We start from the raw sequence: 21,601 nt of genomic DNA, 5'->3' as shown, positions 1-21,601 counted from the left end.
TGGGAAATTTATCACAGCATAGCATTCACCAAGTGAAAGGGAAATCCATTATCTTCCTGATCAGTAAATGAACTGGAGTTAAAATGGTGTGCATAACCAGCTTCATTACATGCTTACTACATGTGTGAAGCACAGCAGCCATTCATGTTGTTAAGTCTGCTTTCTATTTAAGACCATCTTCCCAAGGGAAGGATTTCTGAGACTACTCTCAAGCCTGGCCCAGGAGTTCCAACCCCTTGGCCCCCACCACGAGCCAATGTTGGTCTTTCTATATTTCATTCTCAAGGAGGAAGATGATGCCATGGTGTGCAAGTCAGCTGGATTGAAGTGAAGATGAGCTGTACCCTCTCCCTTTCTCCTCTGAAGCCACCTGAATCCATTGGCAAGATCCAGATGAGAACGACTAGAGACGACCCTGGATGCAATGGGAAACCTTTACCTTTTTAAGCTAAGGTCTATGTTGAAACATTGGAAACACTCAACTGGGCTAGCCTAGCAGAGGCTACTATTCCCAAACACAAAAATCTGCCAGCCACTCATCCATTGTTGGTGGAGTTGTGAACTGATCAGCCATTCTGAGGAGCAATAAGGAACTATGACCAAAGTGCTATCCAACTGCATATACCCTTTGATCTAGCAGTTTCCACTGGGCTTGTATCCTAAAGGGATCATAAAGAAGGGAAACCTAATTTGCAAAAACATTTGTGGCAGCCCTCTTTATAGTGGCCAGAAACTGGAAACTGAGTGGATGCCCATCAATTGGGGAATGTCTGAATAAATTATGGTATATGAATGTTATGGAATATTATTGTTCTATAAGAAATGAGCAGCAGGATGATTTCAGAAAGACCTAGAGAGACTACATGAACTGATGCTGAGTAAAATGAGCAGAACCAGGAGATCATTGTACATGGCAACAGCAAGATTATACAACGATCAATGACTCTTTCCAACAATGAGATGACTGATCCCAGTTCCAATGATCTTGTGATGTAGAGAGCCATCTGCACCCATAGAGAGGACTGTGGGGACTGAATGTGGATCACAATATAGCATTTTCACTTTTTCATTATTTGCTTGCATTTTATTTTCTTTCCTCATTTTTTTCCAATTTGAATTGATTTTACTTGTACAGCAAGATAATTGTATAAATATGGATGCATATATTGGATTTAACATATATTTCTAGCATGTTTAATATATATTGGACTACTTGCCATCTAGAAGAGGGGGTAGGAGAAGGGGAGAAAAAATTGGAACACAAAGTTTTGCAAGAGTTAATGTAAAAGAATTATCCATGTATATGTTTTGAAAAATAAAAAGCTCTAATTTAAAAAAATCTGTATGTCTTTCTCTTTGGTAGATGGGATTATAAGTAAGCTCACATTAGCCATTTTATAAAGTGTTGACGAATTAGAAGCTAAACTTCTTTTGATAACCAATATATAACGACTAGCATTATATAGCACTTTAAGGTTTACTAAGCACATTATATATATTAATTGATTCTCATGACAACCCTGGAAAAACAATTGAAGAAATTGGGGCAGATTGTAGCCAAATGACTCACAACCATAGAATGAGGCTGTATTTGAGCACAGGTCTTTGTAGCTTCAAGCTCAATCTATTCACTGTAACACCTAACTGATACTGATCTACTTTTTTGGTCTGTAAGATACACTCAAATCTTTCTTCCACTTCTAGGAGATACAGCAAATAGAGCCTATGTGGGCATTTTTTTAATCCAGTGAAATAAAATGCCCCATTTTGATTGTCCAGCAATAAATAAAAATAGATGAGATCATAAATACATAGGATAAACATAAAATCATGAAATTGTTACTAAATACCTATACTAGTATTTGAAAAAAATCAGTTCAACTGGCTACTGCCAATAAGCCAGTGAATCAGAAAAACAGGTTTTATTATCATCTGAGTATGATATGCCTGCCTACCAGTTGATGAGAATGTGTTTGATTCACAATTCACCAAGTAATATCTATATGTTAAATGAAAAAAAAAAAAAAAAAAAAAAAAAAAAAAAAAAGATGGCTGCACATTAAAGTACAACTTGTTACACAAGGAAATAAAGTATGCTTGTTAAAGAGAATGTATATCATTAACTACAGGAGATAGCCAAGGGATATGTCCTAGTTAGTTCACTAAATCAAAGAGAGTTATCTGTCAGGCTAGATAAGGAAGAGGTACATTTTAGAAATTCTTCTTTCTCCCCCTCCCCCGGCCCATCCCCCCCTCTCCCTCTCTTTCTCCCTCTCCTTCCCTCTCTCTCTCCCTCCCTCCCTCCCTTTCTCTCTCTCTCTCTCTCTCTCTCTCTCTCTCTCTCTCTCTCTCTCTCTCTCTCTCTCTCTCTCTCTCTCTCTCTCCTCTCCCTCTCCCTCTCCCTCTCCCTCCCTCCCTCCCTTTCTCTCTCTCTCTCTCTCTCTCTCTCTCTCTCTCTCTCTCTCTCTCTCTCTCTCTCTCTCTCTCTCTCTCTCTCTCTGTCTCTCTCTTAAAGCAATTAGGTCTTTTGTACCAATTAGGGGAGCAAAAAAAAAAAAAAAAAAAAGAAGAAGAAAAAAGGCACTTGAAAGGAACCAACTATTGCAATTGGTCTACAGTTTATCCAGGGATTATACACAGCAAAATGGAGCCAGTTATATTCTCCAAAAAAAAAAAAATTCACTTTAAGTAAAAGTTAAGTCAGAAATTCTGATGACACCAAAAACTGTGCAACCAAATTAGTGTTCCTTCCTTCAAAAGAGTCACCTTGAGAGGCCACAAAAATTCTGTTGTTTTTCAGAATAGTTTTGTAACTCCTCCTAGGAATTATCTTCAGAGTCAAGTAGTGAGCCACCCATCTCATTACTTTTGAGTCACATCATATTTCTGATCATAAATATTAAAATATAAATCAGTCACCCACCCTTAGGCACTAAACATGGTTCCAAATGGTTTTTGTTGGGCTAAAAAAAAAATCATATCCATGACATTAAGGATCATGAGCTAATTCCATAAAATTAAAAAAAAAAAAAAAGATTTATGGAAGTCTGGTACATGATGATGGCATCATAGAGATATGTGTATGACCTTCCAATGTGCATAAAATAAAGGTGACTTGAATGTAAAATCTGTGGTATGGCTGTCAAAATAGTTTGATTCACAGTATCTTTTATGGTTCAATCTCTTATCAAAAGATGTTATTTGACTTTAAGGCTTCAGATGAACACTATTACTCCCTAAAAGATACACTTTGCTTTGGCACAACATGTTAATTCAATGTACAGTCTTAGTGTATTGGCTTCTGCCAATAAAGGAGTAGCTGAGGCAGCTAGGTGGCACAGTGAATAGAAGGCCAGGTCTGAATGAGGAAGACTCATCGCCCTGATTTCAAATATAGTCTTAGACATTCATCTAGCTGTGTGACCCAGAGCAAGTCACTCTATATAACGGTTTATCTTAATTTTCTTGAAACTAATCCTAGAAAATGAGCTGGAGAGGGAAATGGCTAACTACTCCATTATCCTTGCCAAAAGAATCCTAAATGTGGTCACAAAGAGGAAGATAGGACTGAAATGAATGAACAACCTCAATAAGAGAAGCTGTAATAAAAAATAACAACAACAACAACAACAACAACAACAGTATACTACTTTATCATGGAGTTCAGATTTGGACATCAAAACAATCTTTTTTTTTTCTCCCATAGGGAAGTAAAGAACAAGACAGGAATATTCATTGCCACTCTCTCCTTATTGTATGAAAATAACAAGCATAATGACTACAAGGCATATCCCTATCCATGCTATCTCTCTATAAGCTTAGTACAAAGGTTAAAGCTTTTAAACTAGAAAAAAAAGATTAGAGCTCATTAGAATAGAAAGGTCTAGTTATACTTAGGAAAAAGCACAATGAGAAAGGGAAAAAAAAATGGTACCAACTAAGAGAACTCATTTCTAGAAGGTAGAGGGGAAAAAAACACTTCTAGAAGGCAAAAGAGACTACAAGTTTGTTTCTATGCTATTTAAGGAAATGCAAGATGAGTAAAGAAGATAGAAAGAAAAGAAGCAGCCAATGGAAGTCAAGAGGAAGAGCCCCCTTAAACTTTGTAAAAAATTTAGGAGGGTATTTATTAACATTAAAAATTACCTTTTGAAAGAACAACCACAATGGGTTCCTTCAAGTTCAAACTTTGTGAAGAAAAACAAACAACCTTGACCTTGTTAGTTATTACTTCTGCACTTCTCCCCTCCCATTAGACAAAAAGTTAAAGTCTGTTACTTCCTAATTAGACACATCTGAGTCTAAAATTCTATATGAACACCATGACCTCTTTAACCCATAATGTAGTGTATTTGTTCAAGAAACCTTATTAAGTCAGTTCCTAGAGCTCCTTGTGATCTAACACTCACCTCTGCTGATATAGATCTCATTACATTATTAAAAAAGACAAAGGGAGTCTACCCTCAACAATCCTCCCAAGACCAGAAAAACAGCTGAGAAGACATTGGCTAGGGGAACAGTATGATAACAGGAATGCTGGTGACCCTATTGCTTGTTCCATTACTGTTCTGCCTGCTTATTGGTATAAGTCAGCAATGGAGAGTGAATGCTACAGCAGGAGAGTCTTTCTCTAAACTATAACAAAGGCACTTCTTTTTTTTTTTTTTTTATTAATTTTATAATTATAACATTTTTTTTGACAGTACATATGCATAGGTATTTTTTTTTAAACAACATTATCCCTTGTACTCCCTTCTATTCTGAGTTTTCCTCTCCTTCCCTCCATCCCCTCCCCTAGATGGCAGGCATTCCCATACATATTAAATATCTTATAGTATATCCTAGGTACAATATATACGTGCAGAACCGAATTTTGTTGTTGTTGTTGTTGCAAAGAAAGAATTGGATTCGGAAGGTAAAAATAATCTGGGGAGAAAAACAAAAAATGCTAGCAGTTTACACTCCTTTCCCAGTGTTCCTTTTCTGGGTGTAGTTGATTCTGTCCATCATTGATCAATTGGAATTGGATCAGCTCTTCTCTGTGTTGAAGATATCCACTTTCATCAGAATACATCCTCATACAGTATCATTGTTGAAGTGTATAATGATCTCCTAGTTCTGCTCGTTTCACTCAGCATCAGTTGATTTAAGTCTCTCCAAGCCTCTCTGTATCCATCCTGCTGGTCATTTCTTACAGAACAATAATATTCCATAACATTCATATACCATAATTTATCCAACCATTCTCCAATTGATGGACATCCATGAATTTTCCAGTTTCTAGCCACTACAAAAAGGGCTGACAAAGGCACTTCTTTTCTCACTTTTTATTTAAAAAGAGAGAGAGAGAGAGAGAGAGAGAGAGAGAGAGAGAGAGAGAGAGAAAGAGAGAGAGAGAAAGAGAGAGAGAGAAAATCCTATATATCTAAATATAATTTAGAAGAGGAAAATATTATATGTGATAATAATAACAATCTTGAATAAATAACAATAGCTAGCACTTATATAGCATTCTTAAAACTTGCCAAGTGTTTTACAAACATTATCTTATTTGATTCTAATACAATCTTAGGAGATAGGTATCATTATCACCACCATTTTATGGATGAGAAAACTAAGGCACACAGAGGTGAAGTAACTTGTTTATGGTAACAAAGCTACAAAGGGTCTAATGATGGGTTTGAAGTTGGGTCATCCCAACCCTCCATCCAATCCTCTGTACACAATGTCACCTAGTTGCTTCTCTATTTAATTATATTGTGCACAGTTTGCTTTCCCCCCCCTAAGTATATAACTCCACATTTTATTTCTATAGCCACTATGCTTTTTTATTCCTTTTGAACTCCCTTCTGTTCCTTTCTGTGGATTTTTAAAGATGCTTCAATAACTGCCACTACTCTTTTCTTCTCCTCTCCCTCCTCCTGCTTCTTCTATGCAAAATTTCCCCAAAATCGCCTTTTTGGTCAACAACACATATTTATGAGTTATCTCCCCTGACTGTCATTGGAAATATATGTTATGGTTTCTAAGAGATCTACACAGGGCTCAGCCGTATGTTCTTGCCTTCACTGGCACCATGTTTTAACAAAAGCTTGACACAAAAGTCTTTAAATATGAACAACCAAAGAGGATCACTTCCAGATATAATTATCTCGGCAAAGCAAGCCAACATTTCTAGAATTGAAGAGCATCAATTTTTTTTCCCTCCAAGACTTGCTTTATTAGTACAGTTAGCAAAGACCAATAAACTGGATCACAGATACCTCAATGATAGAGCAAGTCCTTTACAGCCTTTCCACAGTGACTATATAAACATATTTCACTTTTGACTAGCTGGCATTTTTTTTTCTTTTTGGTTACTCTCCCTGTGGGAAGTCCTGTGTTAGGCAAACTTTCTATTAGCAGTCTGACATCTTCTCTGAGAAATACCATAATAGGCAAATATCCTATCACTAGATTGACAATTCTTCCCTTATTGCCAACAAAAGCTCACAGATTAGGGTTTTTGTGGTTGGACGTTATCCTATAAGGGAAGGAAAATTAAATTCTTCCAAATTTTACTACATAAGACTAAATTTGATTGATAAACATTGATTCTAATGAGATACATGGATTACATATAATTCTTAATAAGAGCATCAACTTTTAAAGAAAGAGGGATCCTTGAGAATCATCTCATCTGACTACTTAATGCAAGAGATAAGGAAATGAAGCCCAGAGGAATTAAAATGTCAAGAATCAAGTGATGAAAAAGTCAAGATGAGAACTAGATCTTCTAACTCTTAGTCTGTGTTTTCCCACTTGCCATTATGCTATTCTTCCACTTTCCAGGATTCGTGTTTTAGAGAAAACATAACATGTATTATAAGATTCTATTCCCACTAAAGACATTTTAGAAGTGTCTACAAGACAAAGACCTATGACATGTGATATATTTTTCACATTCTCTTCATGTGGTTTTGGCATTTTGCTACACAAATAAATCCAGGTGAATAAAAAAATAAAGTCCATTCCCACAACAGCTGTTTCATGAACCCAGGCTTAACTACTGAATAAATTAAGAGAATTTGAAGTGAAAAAAAAAATCAGATTTGTAGCTTCCTTAACTATATTCCTAATAGGGTTTGAGGACAGAATCATTTAATTTGAATAAGCCTCAATTTTTAAAAATGGGAATAATAATACTTATACTATTCATATCAAGAGTTATTGTAAGGAGTGTGAACTTTTACTTTTTCTCCTTCTTCTCCAAATATTGAATGTCTCCCACAATCTAATTTACTTTTCTGAAATGATCTCACATTCTTACTCCATTATTCTCTATTATGTGGTTCAAATAAACTAATCAATGACCCCCAACTTTTTATGTCCCCTTCCATTCCTTGCCTTTGTTCATATGCTATCCTTAAAATGGATCCTCCAGATCCAACCATTTAAATTTTTTTAATACTTCCCTCCCTTCCAGGCATAGTTCAAGTGTTATATGCACCAGGAAATCTTCTGTGTTCTGATAATGATCTTTCCTTCTTGGTTTCTTATATTTCTATACTTTACACTTGAACATACTTCATTTACTTGTTGAGCAAACAGGAAAAATGTTGAGCAAAAGCATTAGGGGATGATTTTCAAAATATCACAAAAGATAGAAGACAACAAAAGAAGGAAAAAAATACTTTAAAATGATGATTGAAAAGAAATTAGCAAGTCTACCAATTATCTTTAAAAACATCACAGAGAATGGGAAGAGCTAGAAGGAACTCACATGCCTACTTTCTTATCTTTAGAAAATCATTTTCTGATACATAGAGTTCTTAAAAAACGACATCAGTAAAGAACAAGATTCTTTTAGTTTTTATAAAGCTAGAAAGACTTCTAAAACAAACCCAGCGATAGCTTTTTGTCTGAGGAAAGGCTTCTCACTAGACTATATAAGAAGGAAGCATTTTTTAGCTTTAGTAACACTTAAAGACCACCCATTAAGTTGTACAGATAATACAATCTCTATCAGTAGAGGAACTAACCTCTAATAAAATAAAATCACCAATGCTTGAAGTTTGGTAGTATAAAAATGTTTTTTGTATTCACCAGGAGAACCCATGATGAACACAAAAAGGGGAAGCATAATATATGAATATAATGGAATACTATTGTTCTATAAGAAATGATGAACAAACTAATTTCAGAAAAGCCTAGAAAATTTATTTGAACTGATGCTGAGTAAGGTGAGAAGAATCAAGTCAACACTATACATAAGCAAGCCTGTATGATGATCAACTATAACAGACTTAGCTCTTCTCAGCAATTGAATGATTCAAGGCAATTCCAAAAAACTTTGGATGGAAAATACCATATTCATTCAGAGAGACAAATATAAAGACTGAATATGGATCAAAGCATACTAGTTACACCATTTTTTCTTTTCCTTTTGTTTTTGCTCCTTTCTCTCGTTATTTTTCCCTTTTATTCTAATTTTTCTTCCCCAATATGACTCATATGGAAATATGTTAAAAATGAAGGTACACATATAACCTGAAACAAAATTAAAAAGCTCTCTCCCATATAAAAGTTGAAATCACATAAGACTACATAGATAATAACAATGTAACTACATAGATAACAATAACTAACTAAATCAAATGAGCCATCAGATAGGGAGATATGTGTTAACCAAAAAAGTTCACTAGCATCACAGTGGATATCTTAAGAGGAATTTGCTACCCATGATAAAGTTCTTGAGATATTCCTATTCACAGACAACACTGATAGATTTTTTGGATGTGAGAAAAAAGAGACACTCATAGCTTAGTCCAGGGGGCCAGATGATAACAACGAACTATACTACAAACCAAATGGCAATAGAGATTATGTCTGTGTGTAGGGTAGGGAAGGAAACAGGGGGGTGATTATTTGTGTAGAGTGGGGTATGGATATACAGCTGTCAGACACACTACAAGCATATGTGCAAAATGTAATGGAGGGCTCAGAGGTGGAAGTGTGAAGATGTAATTCTGGTAAATAATTTTTGGTTGAAGGAGTCCCTGTTCTTGTAAGAGGTACTTCCTAAAAACAAGTAGTTCCCCAAGGAAATGCACCAAAGATATTTCAGGGATAATGGGTTGGAGGAAAACTGCCCTCTAAAACTCTGATGGGCTCCAAGTCTTCTTCTCTAAGGTCGCTTCCAATAATACCATGGGCCCTTCTAGGCTCTAGGCTGGACTTCTTTGCAGTGTTGATAGAGCACACTCACCAGGAATGTGAGGACTAGCTAAATTTCACTAGGTAAAATGTTGCTGCACAAACTCAAGGAAAGTTCAGCAATATGGCACAGAGTTATGTTATGGGAGAAATATGTCCTCTCTGAGTTTATGTGGTAGGTAACTGCTTCCAGATATATATGAACACATACACACTCTCTCTCTCTGCATATACATATATATATATGAAATTATAAAGGTAAAAACCTACTATATTATTATGCTTAAGTAAGGTTCCTGAGAAAACCCAAATAATTTTTTTTTCTTTTTTTTTTTTTTTAATTTTTTTTATTATATATATATATATATTTTATAATATTATCCCTAGTATTCATTTTTCCAAATTACCCCCCCTCCCTTATTCCCTCCCCCCGACGACAGGCAATACCATACATTTTACATGTGTTACAATATAGTCTAAGTACAATACATGTGTGTGAATATCATTTTCTTGTTGCACAATAAACATTAGAATCCGAAGGTACATGCAACCTGGGCAGACAGATATTAGTGCTAACAATTTACATTCCCCTCCCAGTGTTTCTTCTCTGGGTGTGGCTACCTCTGTCCATCATTGATCAACTGGAAGTGAGTTGGATCTTCTTTATGTTGAAGATTTCCACTTCCATCAGAATATATCCTCATACAGTATCGTTGTTGAAGTATACAGTGATCTTCTGGTTCTGCTCATTTCACTCAGCATCAGTTGATTTAAGTCTCTCCAACCCTCTCTGTATTCCTCCTGCTGGTCATTTCTTACTGAGCAATAATATTCCATAACTTTCATATACCACAATTTACCCAACCATTCTCCAACTGATGGACATCCATTCATCTTCCAGTTTCTAGCTACAACAAAAAGAGCTGCCACAAACATTTTGGCACATATATGTCTCTTTCCGCTCTTTAGTATTTCTTTGGGATATAATCCCAGTAGTAGCGCTGCTGGGTCAAAGGGTATGCACAGTTTGATAACTTTTTGGGCATAATTCCAGATTGCTCTCCAGAATGGCTGGATTCTTTCACAACTCCACCAGCAATGTATTAGTGTCCCAATTTCCCCACATCCCCTCCAACATTTGTCATTATTTGTTCCTGTCATCTTAGCCAATCTGACAGGTGTGTAGTGGTATCTCAGAGTGGTCTTAATTTGCATTTCTCTGATCAGTAGTGATTTGGAACACTTTCATGTGAGTGGATATAGTTTCAATTTCTTCCTCTGAGAATTGTCTGTTCATATCCTTTGACCATTTATCAATTGGAGAATGGTTTGGGAAAACCCAAATAATTATGAGAATTCCAAAAAAGGTCCAATAGAAAAAAAATTAGAATGACAGAGAAATAATTTATTTAGATATTGTAATCTTGCAAATTCCTCTTAGGCCAAAAAAAAAGATAATGAAAAGAGAGATCCATAATTCCATATTTCCTTCAATGTCATAAACATTGAATAAATTTAGCTAAACAGTCATAATCTCATACTTCCCTTAAGGAAACAAAATTCATCAAGTAATAGGTAAGCTAAATCAAGATGCAAATTAAACTACATTTAGAGAAATCACAAATAAACTGATTGAGGAGGAAGACTTACATGTTCTCACTAAATCAGGGATAGGTGAGATTCTTCCTCAAGGATTCATATCTAAAGGATGCTTAATATTCTTAAGGGACAGATTTTGGTCAGAAAAAATGTTCAGAAGGAATAACCAAATCTCAAATTTAAAAAGGAAGTAAAAAATCCCTTAACAGTTGCATAAAGAAATAGGAGAGCATACCTCTAAGTACAATATTTAGAACCAGAATTTTTTTCTTTTGAATAATATTCATTTTTCCCAATTACATGTAAAAACTATTTTTAGCATTCATTTTTTAAAAGTTTTGAGTTCTACATTCCCTACCCCCTACTTCCATTTCCTCTTCCCCGAGACAGCAAATAATGTTATACAAATTATACATTTGCAAACATGCAAAACCTATTTCTATATTAGAAATGCTTTGAAAGAAAACAGACTAAAAAAGAAAAATACAGAAAGAAAGAAAGAGAGAGAGAGATGGAGGGAGGGAGAGAGGGAGGAGAGAAAGAAAGAGGGAGGAAAGGAGAGAGGGAGGGATGGAAAGAGGAAGAGAGGGAAAGGGAGGAAAGGAGAGAGAGAGAGAAGCAGGGAGAGAGAAGGAGGGGGAGAGAGAGAGAGAGAGAGAGAGAGAGAGAGAGAGAGAGAGAGAGAGAGAGAGAGAGAGAGAAGGAAGGAGGCTGGGAGGGAGGGGGAAGGGGGGAGGGAAGGAGGAAGGAAGGAAGGAAGGAATCATGTCCACTGATCTACATTCAGGTTACATCAATTTTTTTTTTTTTTCTCTTGAAGTGCATTTTTCATCATAAGGCCTTTGAAATTGTATTGGATCACTATTACTGAGAAGAGCTAAATCATTCACAGTTGATCATCATATGATATTGCTGTTACTGTGTACAATGTTCTCCTGTTTCTACTTACTTCACTTTATATTAGTTCATGTAAGTCATAACATATATAACACAATAATATTCCATTACCATTATATATGACAACTTATTCAGTTATTAATACTCAATTCATGGATATTCTCTCAATTTCCAATTTTTTGACACAGAAAAGAAAAAAGATTGCTATAAATATTTTTGTACAAAGAGGCTCTTTTCTCCTAAAAAAATCTTTTGGGGATACAGAGCTAGTAGTATCAGTTTTGTAGCCCTTTGGGCATAGTTCCAAATTCCTCTCCAAAATGGTTCCAACAGTGAATTAGTACCCCAAATTTCCCTCTAACATTTATTATTTTCCTTTTTTAAAAATCATACCAGCCAATCTAATAGATGTAAAATAGTACCTCAGAGTTGTTTTAAATTGGTTTTTTTTTAAAATGAATAATGATTTAGAACATGTTTTCAAATAACTAGAAATAGCTTTGATTTCTTCTGAAAACTGCCTGTTTATATCCTCTGACCATTTATCAATTTGGGAACGAATTGTATTCTTATAAATTTAATTCAGTTTTCCAAATATTTGAAAAATGATGCCTTTATCAGAGAAACTTCCTATAATTCCTCCCCAAGCTTTCTGCTTTCTTTCTAATGTTGGTTGCATTGGTTTTGTTTGTGGAAAAACATTTAAATTTAATATAATCAGAATTATCCATTTTTATTTCATAATGCCCTCTTATTGGGTCCTAAATTATTTCCTTATCCAAAGATCTGGTGGGTAAATTATTCCTTGTTCATCTAATTTATTTATGATATCATTCTTTATGTCTAAAGAACTCATCTACTTTGAACTTATAGTATACAGTGTAAGATACTGCCACATACCTAGTTTTTGCAAGTTAGAGAATTTAAAAGTTGGAAGAAACTCAAGTTTGATTCAATTCAGTTCAGCTAACATAATGTAATAATAAAGAATGACAGAACTAAGCCAGGAGGGATCTCAGAGATCATTTAATCCAACTTCCTCTTTTAGAGGAAACTGAGGCTAAGAGAAGTAAAACATTTTTTTCAAGGACAAAATACTAGTATCAGAGACAGAATTTGTATCCAGTTATTTTGAATGCTCATTTTACCAAACTGATAATATTTAGGAGCATATGTAAAGTACTATGGCTTCCCCATGAACAATATTTACTTGCTAAAACAGAAAGGATCTTGCTAGATGTTAGCCCAAATGTAGGAGGAGAAAAAGAGGAGACAATGTAATTATTAGGTAAAGAAAAATGTATTTTTTCCCTAGTAAATTTATTTTTTAAAATGCACATTGCTTTATGAATCATGTTGAGATAAAAATCAGAGCAAAAAGGAAAAACCATAAGAAGGATTAAAAACACACACACACACACAAAAGAAATGAATAGAGCATGTGTTGATTTAAATTCAGTCTCTTTAGTTCTTTTTTTGGGATGCAAATGACATTTTCAGTCCAAAGTCTACTGGGATTGCTTTGCTCCCTGAACTACTAAGAAGAACCAAATCTTTCATAGTTGATCATTGCACATTCTTACTATTATTGTTTACTATCATAATTCTGTTTCTTTCACTCAACATCAGTTCATGTAAATCTTTCCAAAATCAGCTTGTTCATCATTTTTTATAGAACAATAATATTCCATTACTTTCATATACCATAACTTCTTCAGCCATTTCCCAACTAATGAGCATCTATTCATTTTCCAATTATTTGCTACTACAAAAAGGGTTTCTACAAACATTTTTGTACATGTATCCTTGGGATACAGTCCCAGTAATGACACTGCTGGGTCATAGGTTATACACAGTTTGTAGCCCTTTGTCCATAGTTCCAAATTGCTGTCCAGAATGGACATTGTCATTATCTTTTCCTGTCATCTTAGCCAATCAGAGCTGTGAGGTAGTACTTCCTAGTTTTAAATTAAAACAAAATTTATTTAAGCACCACAGTTTTAAAAGTACTTAGCACAGTACCTGGCACATAATGGAAGCTTAATAAATGCTTACTGACTAGCCAAAAGAAATTTGAAAAGGATACTTGAAATTTATTTGAAATTTTGAACAAATGAAAGTCAGTCAAGTTATTAAATCTTTAATGTAATTAAATTTAGATCCGTAAAATAACATCTACTAATCACACAAAATATAGGTCTCATAATATAAAAGTAAATTGGCAAAAATGAGACCCTAATACTATCTTTGCCTTGAATATATCTGATAAACATCAAGACATGTACCCAGAGATTCCAAGTTGTCTCAGAGAAATAGATTATTAATGGTTAATGTGATCAAACAAATTACCCAGGATCCCTTAGCCAAGGCAAGGAATACCAGACCCTACCTATGTGCACATAGCTACATACAGATGAACCTCAAAGCACACTCCATGAGCGGGGAAGAAGTATAAAGCAACTAAAATATAGAGGAACAACTCCTTTTGTTCAACTCTTCAGATTGTCTTGTTTTTTCTGAGCTTTTATAAGTTTAGCAATATTATTTTATCCTTTGCATGGGCTCGTTTGGATAATGACAGTTTATTCCTACTGTTATGATTATGTTTGAAAACCTCTGTCTGTGGGGCAGGCAGAATTTTAATAAAAACTGAAAATATAATCCACCTTCTGGCTACAAATTCTCATCTCCTAAAGCCATTTGCACGTGCATCAATGATGGACAATGTGTTTCTAATCAGATATAGAAGTTTAATTTGATTGTATGGCTTTATTAGAGAGGCTCATATTGAAAGAATTAGCACATTCACTATAAAAGAAGAAAAAATTGCTTCCAATTAGACTAATTCATATACATTTGGGGGGGCTGGGAGGGTGAAGGAGAGGAGAACATGAGAGGAGGGTGGAATCCCAAATTCATGCATGAGTGTCACCTAGTGCCCCAAACAATACACTGCATGATTAATAAGTAGAGATTTAAGTTATGAAATCATAAATTTCCATTTCTATGAGCAGAATTACAATGATGAGATAAACGATGAAATCCGTTAACAAACTGAAGAAACTGAAGAATGTAAATACTGATATTAACATATTCATTCTAAAGATAAGAAAAATGAGATAGATGTATTAAATAATTTGCCAATGACCACTAAAAAAATTGCTAAAGTAATATGTCAGATACAAAATTCTAATATTGGTCTTTCCTGAATACTACACTCAGTCTAGCATAATGTGCTGCTTTTATTAAATCAGATACATACATAAACACATATATGTGTGTATAATTTTATCTATAATAGAAATGCAATTTTATCCATAATTTTGTGGCTTAAATTTATCATTAAAAATATCAGTTATTGTATAGTGCTATAAATATAGTGATACTTTCAGGGCCTATTGAATCTGATAGAAGCATTAACCATTAGTCTAAAACTCTTTTTATCCATGAATAATCAGGAAATTCAGAGCAAGCAGATTTGGGGATCAAAAACTAAGAATGTAAAAAGTGAAGCATTTTGGGAAGAGGAGACTGAACATTCCTCAATAACAGGGTAATCATCCTACATTTAGTCAGTGGATAAACAAGTATTTTTAAGGTTCCTACTCTAGGCTAGTCAGCTAACCTCCAAAGAAAGGCAAAAACCATGTCTTTCCAAAGAAGAAGACAGTATATAAATAAACTGGTACCCATAAGACATATACAGAGAGGATGAAGGCAATCTGTAAGGGGAAAGCCTAAACAACTGAGGAAAATGGGAAAGATCTGCTGAAGATGGGATTTGATCTGAATAGTAAATAGGAAACCTAAGAAGTAAGGAAGCTAAGCAAGGGGACAGAATGAAAGTATGGAGATGAGAGATGCAATGATATGTTCAGGGAACTACAAATAGACCAGCACAGGTGAATCCTAAACTGCCTAGAGAGGGGTAAGTTGTAAGGAGGTTGGAAAGGTAGGAAGGGCTAGTGTTAAAAGATTCAAATTCTACATAGATATATTTATGTTTGATCTCAGGAAGACAAAAAGGACTCTCCAAGGAATGAAGAGTCAATGGAACTCAGTGAACAGGATGAGTAACATGGTCAGATCCACAGTTTAGAAAAATCAAATCAGGTTATGAATGAGTAGTAAACAGACTGAAGAAGAGATCACACCCTAAACCAACACCCCCCATTGAGAAGGGAAAATACAGGAAGTATTCTTCTAATCACCAAGAAGGAAGGAGCAGAAAAGAACCTAAATTGGCCAACTCTACCTTCAACTTACATACAGATTAATGCTTTAAGTAGTTGAGATAATATATGTAAAATTCTTTTCAATCCTCCATTGAAGGAGGGTGACCAGGCCCAGTCATCTTACCATTTTCTACCTTGTATTTCTTTGAACTTTGCCATGATGCCCCTATCTCAGTTTCCTTTCTACTTCCATTTTTATTTCCTTTTGCCTTGTCTTTCTCCATTAGATTATCAGCTCCTTGAGGAATAAAATGATCTTTTTTTTTTTAATTCCCAGAATTTAGCATAGTACCTGGTACAAAGCAGGGTCCTTAATAAATATTTAAAATAATTTAACCAGCATTATTATGTTATCCAATTTCAATTGCAACCTTTTTTGAGGAAAGGAATTTCTCTTAACTCTTTACACTCCTCTATTTGGTATTTAAAACTCTTCAAAACCCAGGTCCAGTCAGAACTCCAAGCTCCTCATACATTATTCCCCTTTATACACACTGAACTTATTTTACTCATAACCTTATCTAGATTACTACCAGTTTGAAATACCCTTCTTTTTCACCTCTGTCTCTTAGAATCTCTATATTTCTTCAAAGTTCATCTCAAGTATCACCTCCTGCACAAGACCTTTTCTTATCTCACTTATCTCCATCATCAAATTACTTTATATTAACTTTGTGTATATATAATATATATATATATATATATATCTTTATGCCCAATTTCATTTTAATTCAATAAACATGTAATTATTTATTATTAATTTAAGAAGTATTTAATAGATGTCAGGCACTGTGCTATGCACTGGGGATACAAATAAGGAAAAAATAGTCTCTATTCTCTCTTGCAAGGAGCTTACAATCTAAGTGGAAGACAACACACAAAAAAGAAGCTGAAAGGAGTGGTGAGAAAGAAGAATACCATGGAGTGGAAATCTAGACTGGTATATAATTCAAACCAAGTAGAAGCTGAAAATAGAAAGTGGAGCATGAGCTGAAAAATTGAAATCCTGTCTTCTATAAAGGAAAGCTTTGGAAGATATTCAGCCCTCTAATCAGAGAAAAGAGTAGGCTGAGGGACTGGGAAGATGTTGAGTATCCAAAGCTTTCAGCATCATGATGACGAGATTTCAACTGGGAGAGGAATCTTATATTATATTATATTAGTTCAAACCAAGAATAGTATATGTATTATATGTACACATAGTTTCTTCAGATAGAATGTAAGCTCCTTGAGCTCAAGGACATGGTGAATACTTAATAAATGCGAACTGATCTATTAGTTGGTTACCCAAATTCACAGAAGTAGTGAATGACAATCCTAGATTTGAACCACACAATGTTAAAAATGGAAGAGAATTTAGAAAGCATTTATTCCAACTTACTCATACAACTGTATCCTGAGAGGAAAAGTGATGGACCCATGGTCACATGGCAAGTTTTTGACAAATCTGGAAATAGATCCTAAATCTCCTGATCCCCCGGGGAATAGAGCTTTGTTCCCTATGCACAGCAGTCCTTAAATGTTTCTTAACAGCTTAATTGATCAGAATTGCTGTAGGAAGCACTGCTTAAATGTAAAGTACCACATTTGGAAATCGGAGGATAAGATAATTTCTGTGCATACATTTTTGATGTAAGGATTTCTCTGCGGCCACAGTGCCACCCACATAATTTCTCTTTTAACATGCAATCCTAGATATAACCATTAGTTTGAAAAGAAAATCAAGATCATCCAAGGGCTTCTTTAGTAATTATCATTGTACATTCACAAGGCTTTAGTATATAGACAATAACATTTAATTTCTAGTTTTCACCACTTTGCATTCTGATATATTAAATACTTTTATTCAGATATTTAATGAAAGGTCTGAACATCACTACTCACAGATTGTGCCCTCTACTCATCTATTTCTGCTAATTTGCAAGTACAGACAACAATCCATACTTAGAGAAGGCTTTCCTTAAAAATATACACTTGAAAAAGTGTCCAAGAATGTTGATGCATTCAGAAGTATAGACTGAGAATCTTCCCTAGACAGGTTGCCTAAGACTACCTAAGACTACATTCTTAAAGGGGCACAGCCCTGGACCTCTGACGACAACCCTGTGTGTTTAAAGGCGCCACTGCTTATTAATTTGTGCCTTGCAAATGAAGAATTAAGTAAAAACCACTTATAAATTCTGCTCGTTCCTGCTTCTTACCCAGGGAACTCCCATGACTTCATTTCCCCTGAATACTGCAAGCAAATTCAATTATGTTACTTAAATACAACTAAACTATTTCAGCAAATACTAAGTATTCAAGGTGCTTCAGAGGAAGGATTGGTGCATCTTAGTCAAAGAGTATAAATGCCACGTTAAAGAGATACCAGCTCCATCCAATAGGGTTTCACATTTTTTCTAGAGTTCAATATATTAAAGTGAGTTCAGAAGTGAAATGCCCTCTTTACATTATTTGGGAAGTGCTGTGTGGTAAATGGCAAGCTGAAAAGCAGCTTTGTCCTGAACCTCTGCAGGATGTCTTATCCTGATTTAGCTAATTGTTACTGAATTCATCCTGCCACTCACTGGATTTACTATGACTCACCACATGTCAATTCATCAAGTTATAGGGATTAACACAGGGGTAGGAGTGCATTAGAGCCCTACACAAAGAGCAGAATTTATTTTCTCCTAGCTGCTTATCTCATTCCTTCTCCTTGTGATTTTTACTAGGGAATTTGATGGGAACAGACTGCAATGAGCCAATGTGTCATGGTGATAAGTGCTACAAAAATATATAGCTGGCTTCATGGATAAGTCACATGCCCAGGAGTTGAACATGGTTAAATGTCAACTAAGCAAAATGTTGGCTGTAAGAGGTACATTCATTTTTTCTCTTCATTTCTCCCAAATATATATATTTATATATCTTTTCTCACTCCCCTCGGAAATAATAAAAGAACAAAAGAAAATGAAAACTCCAAATCTTAAGCAAGACAACATTTTGCTTTATTTATTTATTTATTTTTTCTTTTTGAGGCTGGGGTTAAGTGACTTGTCCAGGGTCACACAGCTAGCAAGTGTTAAGTGTCTGAGACCAGATTTGAACTTGGGTCCTCCTGAATTCAAGGCTGGTGCTCTATCCACTGCGCCACCTAGCTGCCCCAGGACAACATTTTAAACAATGATTTTTAAACACAATTGTATATTTGCTCTATCTTTTCACTATTTTCTGGTTGATAAAAGAATGCATTCAACCAGTCAGTTAGCATTTATAAAGTGCTACCCTGTGAAAGGAACCATTCCAGGAGTTGGAAATAAAATTACAAAACAGAAATACCATCACTGCTCTTTGTGTTTTTCATGAGTTGTTGCTTTTTAATATTATCTACTTTAGATAGCTCAAGTTAATTATGTGTGCCTAGCATCCTTTGGGTTCATAAACTCTTAGTGCCAAAAGGGAATTCAGAGGTGATACAGTGCACATTGAAACTCATAGCTAAAAAAGAATTCTCTCTACAATATAAGTGGATATCCAGCCTTTGCTCTAAGAAAGGGGGAGCTCAACGCTTCCTGATGGCTCCCATCTTACTTGTTGGACAGCTCTAATTGTTAGGAAGGTTTTCCTGACCAAGAGCCTAAATTTGCCTATTTGAAATATCTACTCATTGTACTGATTCTGCTGTCTAGGGTCAAACAAGAACTTTAATTCTTTTCCCAAGTGACAGGTCTTTAAATGTTACATTGTTTCCCCATTCTGTATCAATTCTTCTGTCTTAACTATAGTTCTTTGTATTTTTCATATTCATAATTCCTCATGAATCAATATTATTTAATTATATTCAAGAACCTACATGGCACTACATGGCAGGTAAAGTGCCAGGAAGACTTGAATTCAAATCTAGTCTCACATACTTACCAGCTGTAAGACTGGGCAAGTCGCTTAACCCTGTTTGTCTCAGTTCCTCATCTGTGAGAACTGGAATAAAGAAATGGGAAACTACTCCAATAATTTGTCAAGAAAATGGGATCATGAAAAATTGGACATGGCTGAAATGATTGAACAACAATAACTCATGTGCCATAAGTTTAGCTCTTAACTAATCATTAGGAAATCATCCATTAATCATTAATTATTTTTATGTTAGATTTTGATTCCCCTCCCAAATTAGCAACATTTCTGCTATTTTAAGAGTTTTGTATGAATTAGTCCTTTCTTATTCTTCCTACTCTCTTTAAGTTACAAATCTAAAGACAGAAACTTGTGATCAGGAAGCAACAACAATGTCCAACACTGCAGAATGTTTGAAACAGAATGGTTTGACCTTTATTTATCAACAACTTGGATAAAGTCATAAATGACATATTTGTCAAATTTCCGGAATGTAGTGGACCGCAGATATTGGGGAACTCTTGAAAAGTATACTTGAAGCAAAGATACTTATTGCAGTATGTTAACTCAGTGGAATTGATGAGATGATGGTTCTCTAGTTTGCATATACTTAGTATGGTGATGTTTACACATACCTAGTGTGCTATAATGATGGAATCACACTGAGGTATTTAAGGGCTGAGAGACCTGGAAATAGAGACATTCCATCTTTGACCATCCTCCTAGTGGTTCTCCTGCCGACTTCACTCATCCACTAAGATCAAGGCAGGTCCCAAGATCCTCCAGAGAGCTGGTATGGACATTACACAGATTATTTAAGACTGAAAGACTTACCAAATGGATGACAAAAATGAAATCTTTGAGTTCTATAAAGAGAGGCAAGGCTTCCTGGCATAAAATGATTATAATCTCTCTGAATTCTTACCTAATCAAATTATATCCAGAGTACTGGATTTTGTCCTAAATACCACACAGTAAAAGAATATTTGTTAAACGAGAGAATATCTAGAACAGTACAGTGAGAATTCTGAAGGGTCTTAAGTTCATGAAACACAAAGGCTGATTGAAAGAACTAGAGATTTTACTTTAGAGAAAAGAAGGCTCAAGGGGAACATGAAAGCTATCTGAAACTACAGAAAAGCCTGACATATGGAAGACACATTAGGCATGCTCTTCCTAGGATAAGGAGAAAGGGCAGAACCAGAAACAAAGAATAGAAGTTTAAAAAACTCAAATCTGGACTTGTTAATAATAAAGCTAATAATTAGCTAATAATGGATATTTCCTAATAATAAGAACTATCCAAAAGTGGAACAGGCTATCTTTGAAGATGTCAATCTCATTTTCCACTTCTTGGAAGCCTTCAAATAGAGAAAGGGAATGACTATTTACTGAGAATTATAATATAAGAGAATCCTTTAGGGTATTAGTTGGACTGGATGACTTCTAAGATCCTTTACAATTTTAAAATTATGTGACTCTGCGATATTGATAACTTTCATTTTGTAACTGCAATTGGCTTTTTAAAATCGCTGCATCAATTAACACCTCCACCAGAAATTAGTATCCTGTGAAATTTTAACATCATTTAATAACTGATTTAAGTTATTGAACTGTTCAATTTTGCATTCTTTTGATGGCTCTGATTGTTGTTCAACTAGTTGTAGTTTCTCTTTTTTTGTGTTAACTTTTTTTTTTTTTATTCTTGAACTATTTAGCTGCAGAAAGATGGATATTATTCTTACAAAATCTATATCAATTCCATATAGGTTTTGATGTCGAGTCTTTTTTTGGAAAAAAAA

General features: G+C 34.8%; 1 protein-coding gene across 3 annotated transcripts in view; it reads right to left on the bottom strand.

Moving 5' to 3' along the window:
- The window catches only part of FARS2 (phenylalanyl-tRNA synthetase 2, mitochondrial), a 642,841-nt gene that overhangs the window by 469,923 nt on the left and 151,317 nt on the right, over nucleotides 1-21,601 (bottom strand). The gene's annotated exons all lie outside the window — the stretch shown is intronic.

Source organism: Sminthopsis crassicaudata, chromosome 1 (assembly GCF_048593235.1).
Source record: "Sminthopsis crassicaudata isolate SCR6 chromosome 1, ASM4859323v1, whole genome shotgun sequence".
Taxonomy (NCBI): Eukaryota; Metazoa; Chordata; class Mammalia; order Dasyuromorphia; family Dasyuridae; genus Sminthopsis; species Sminthopsis crassicaudata.
This window is presented reverse-complemented; position numbering and strand designations above follow the sequence as displayed.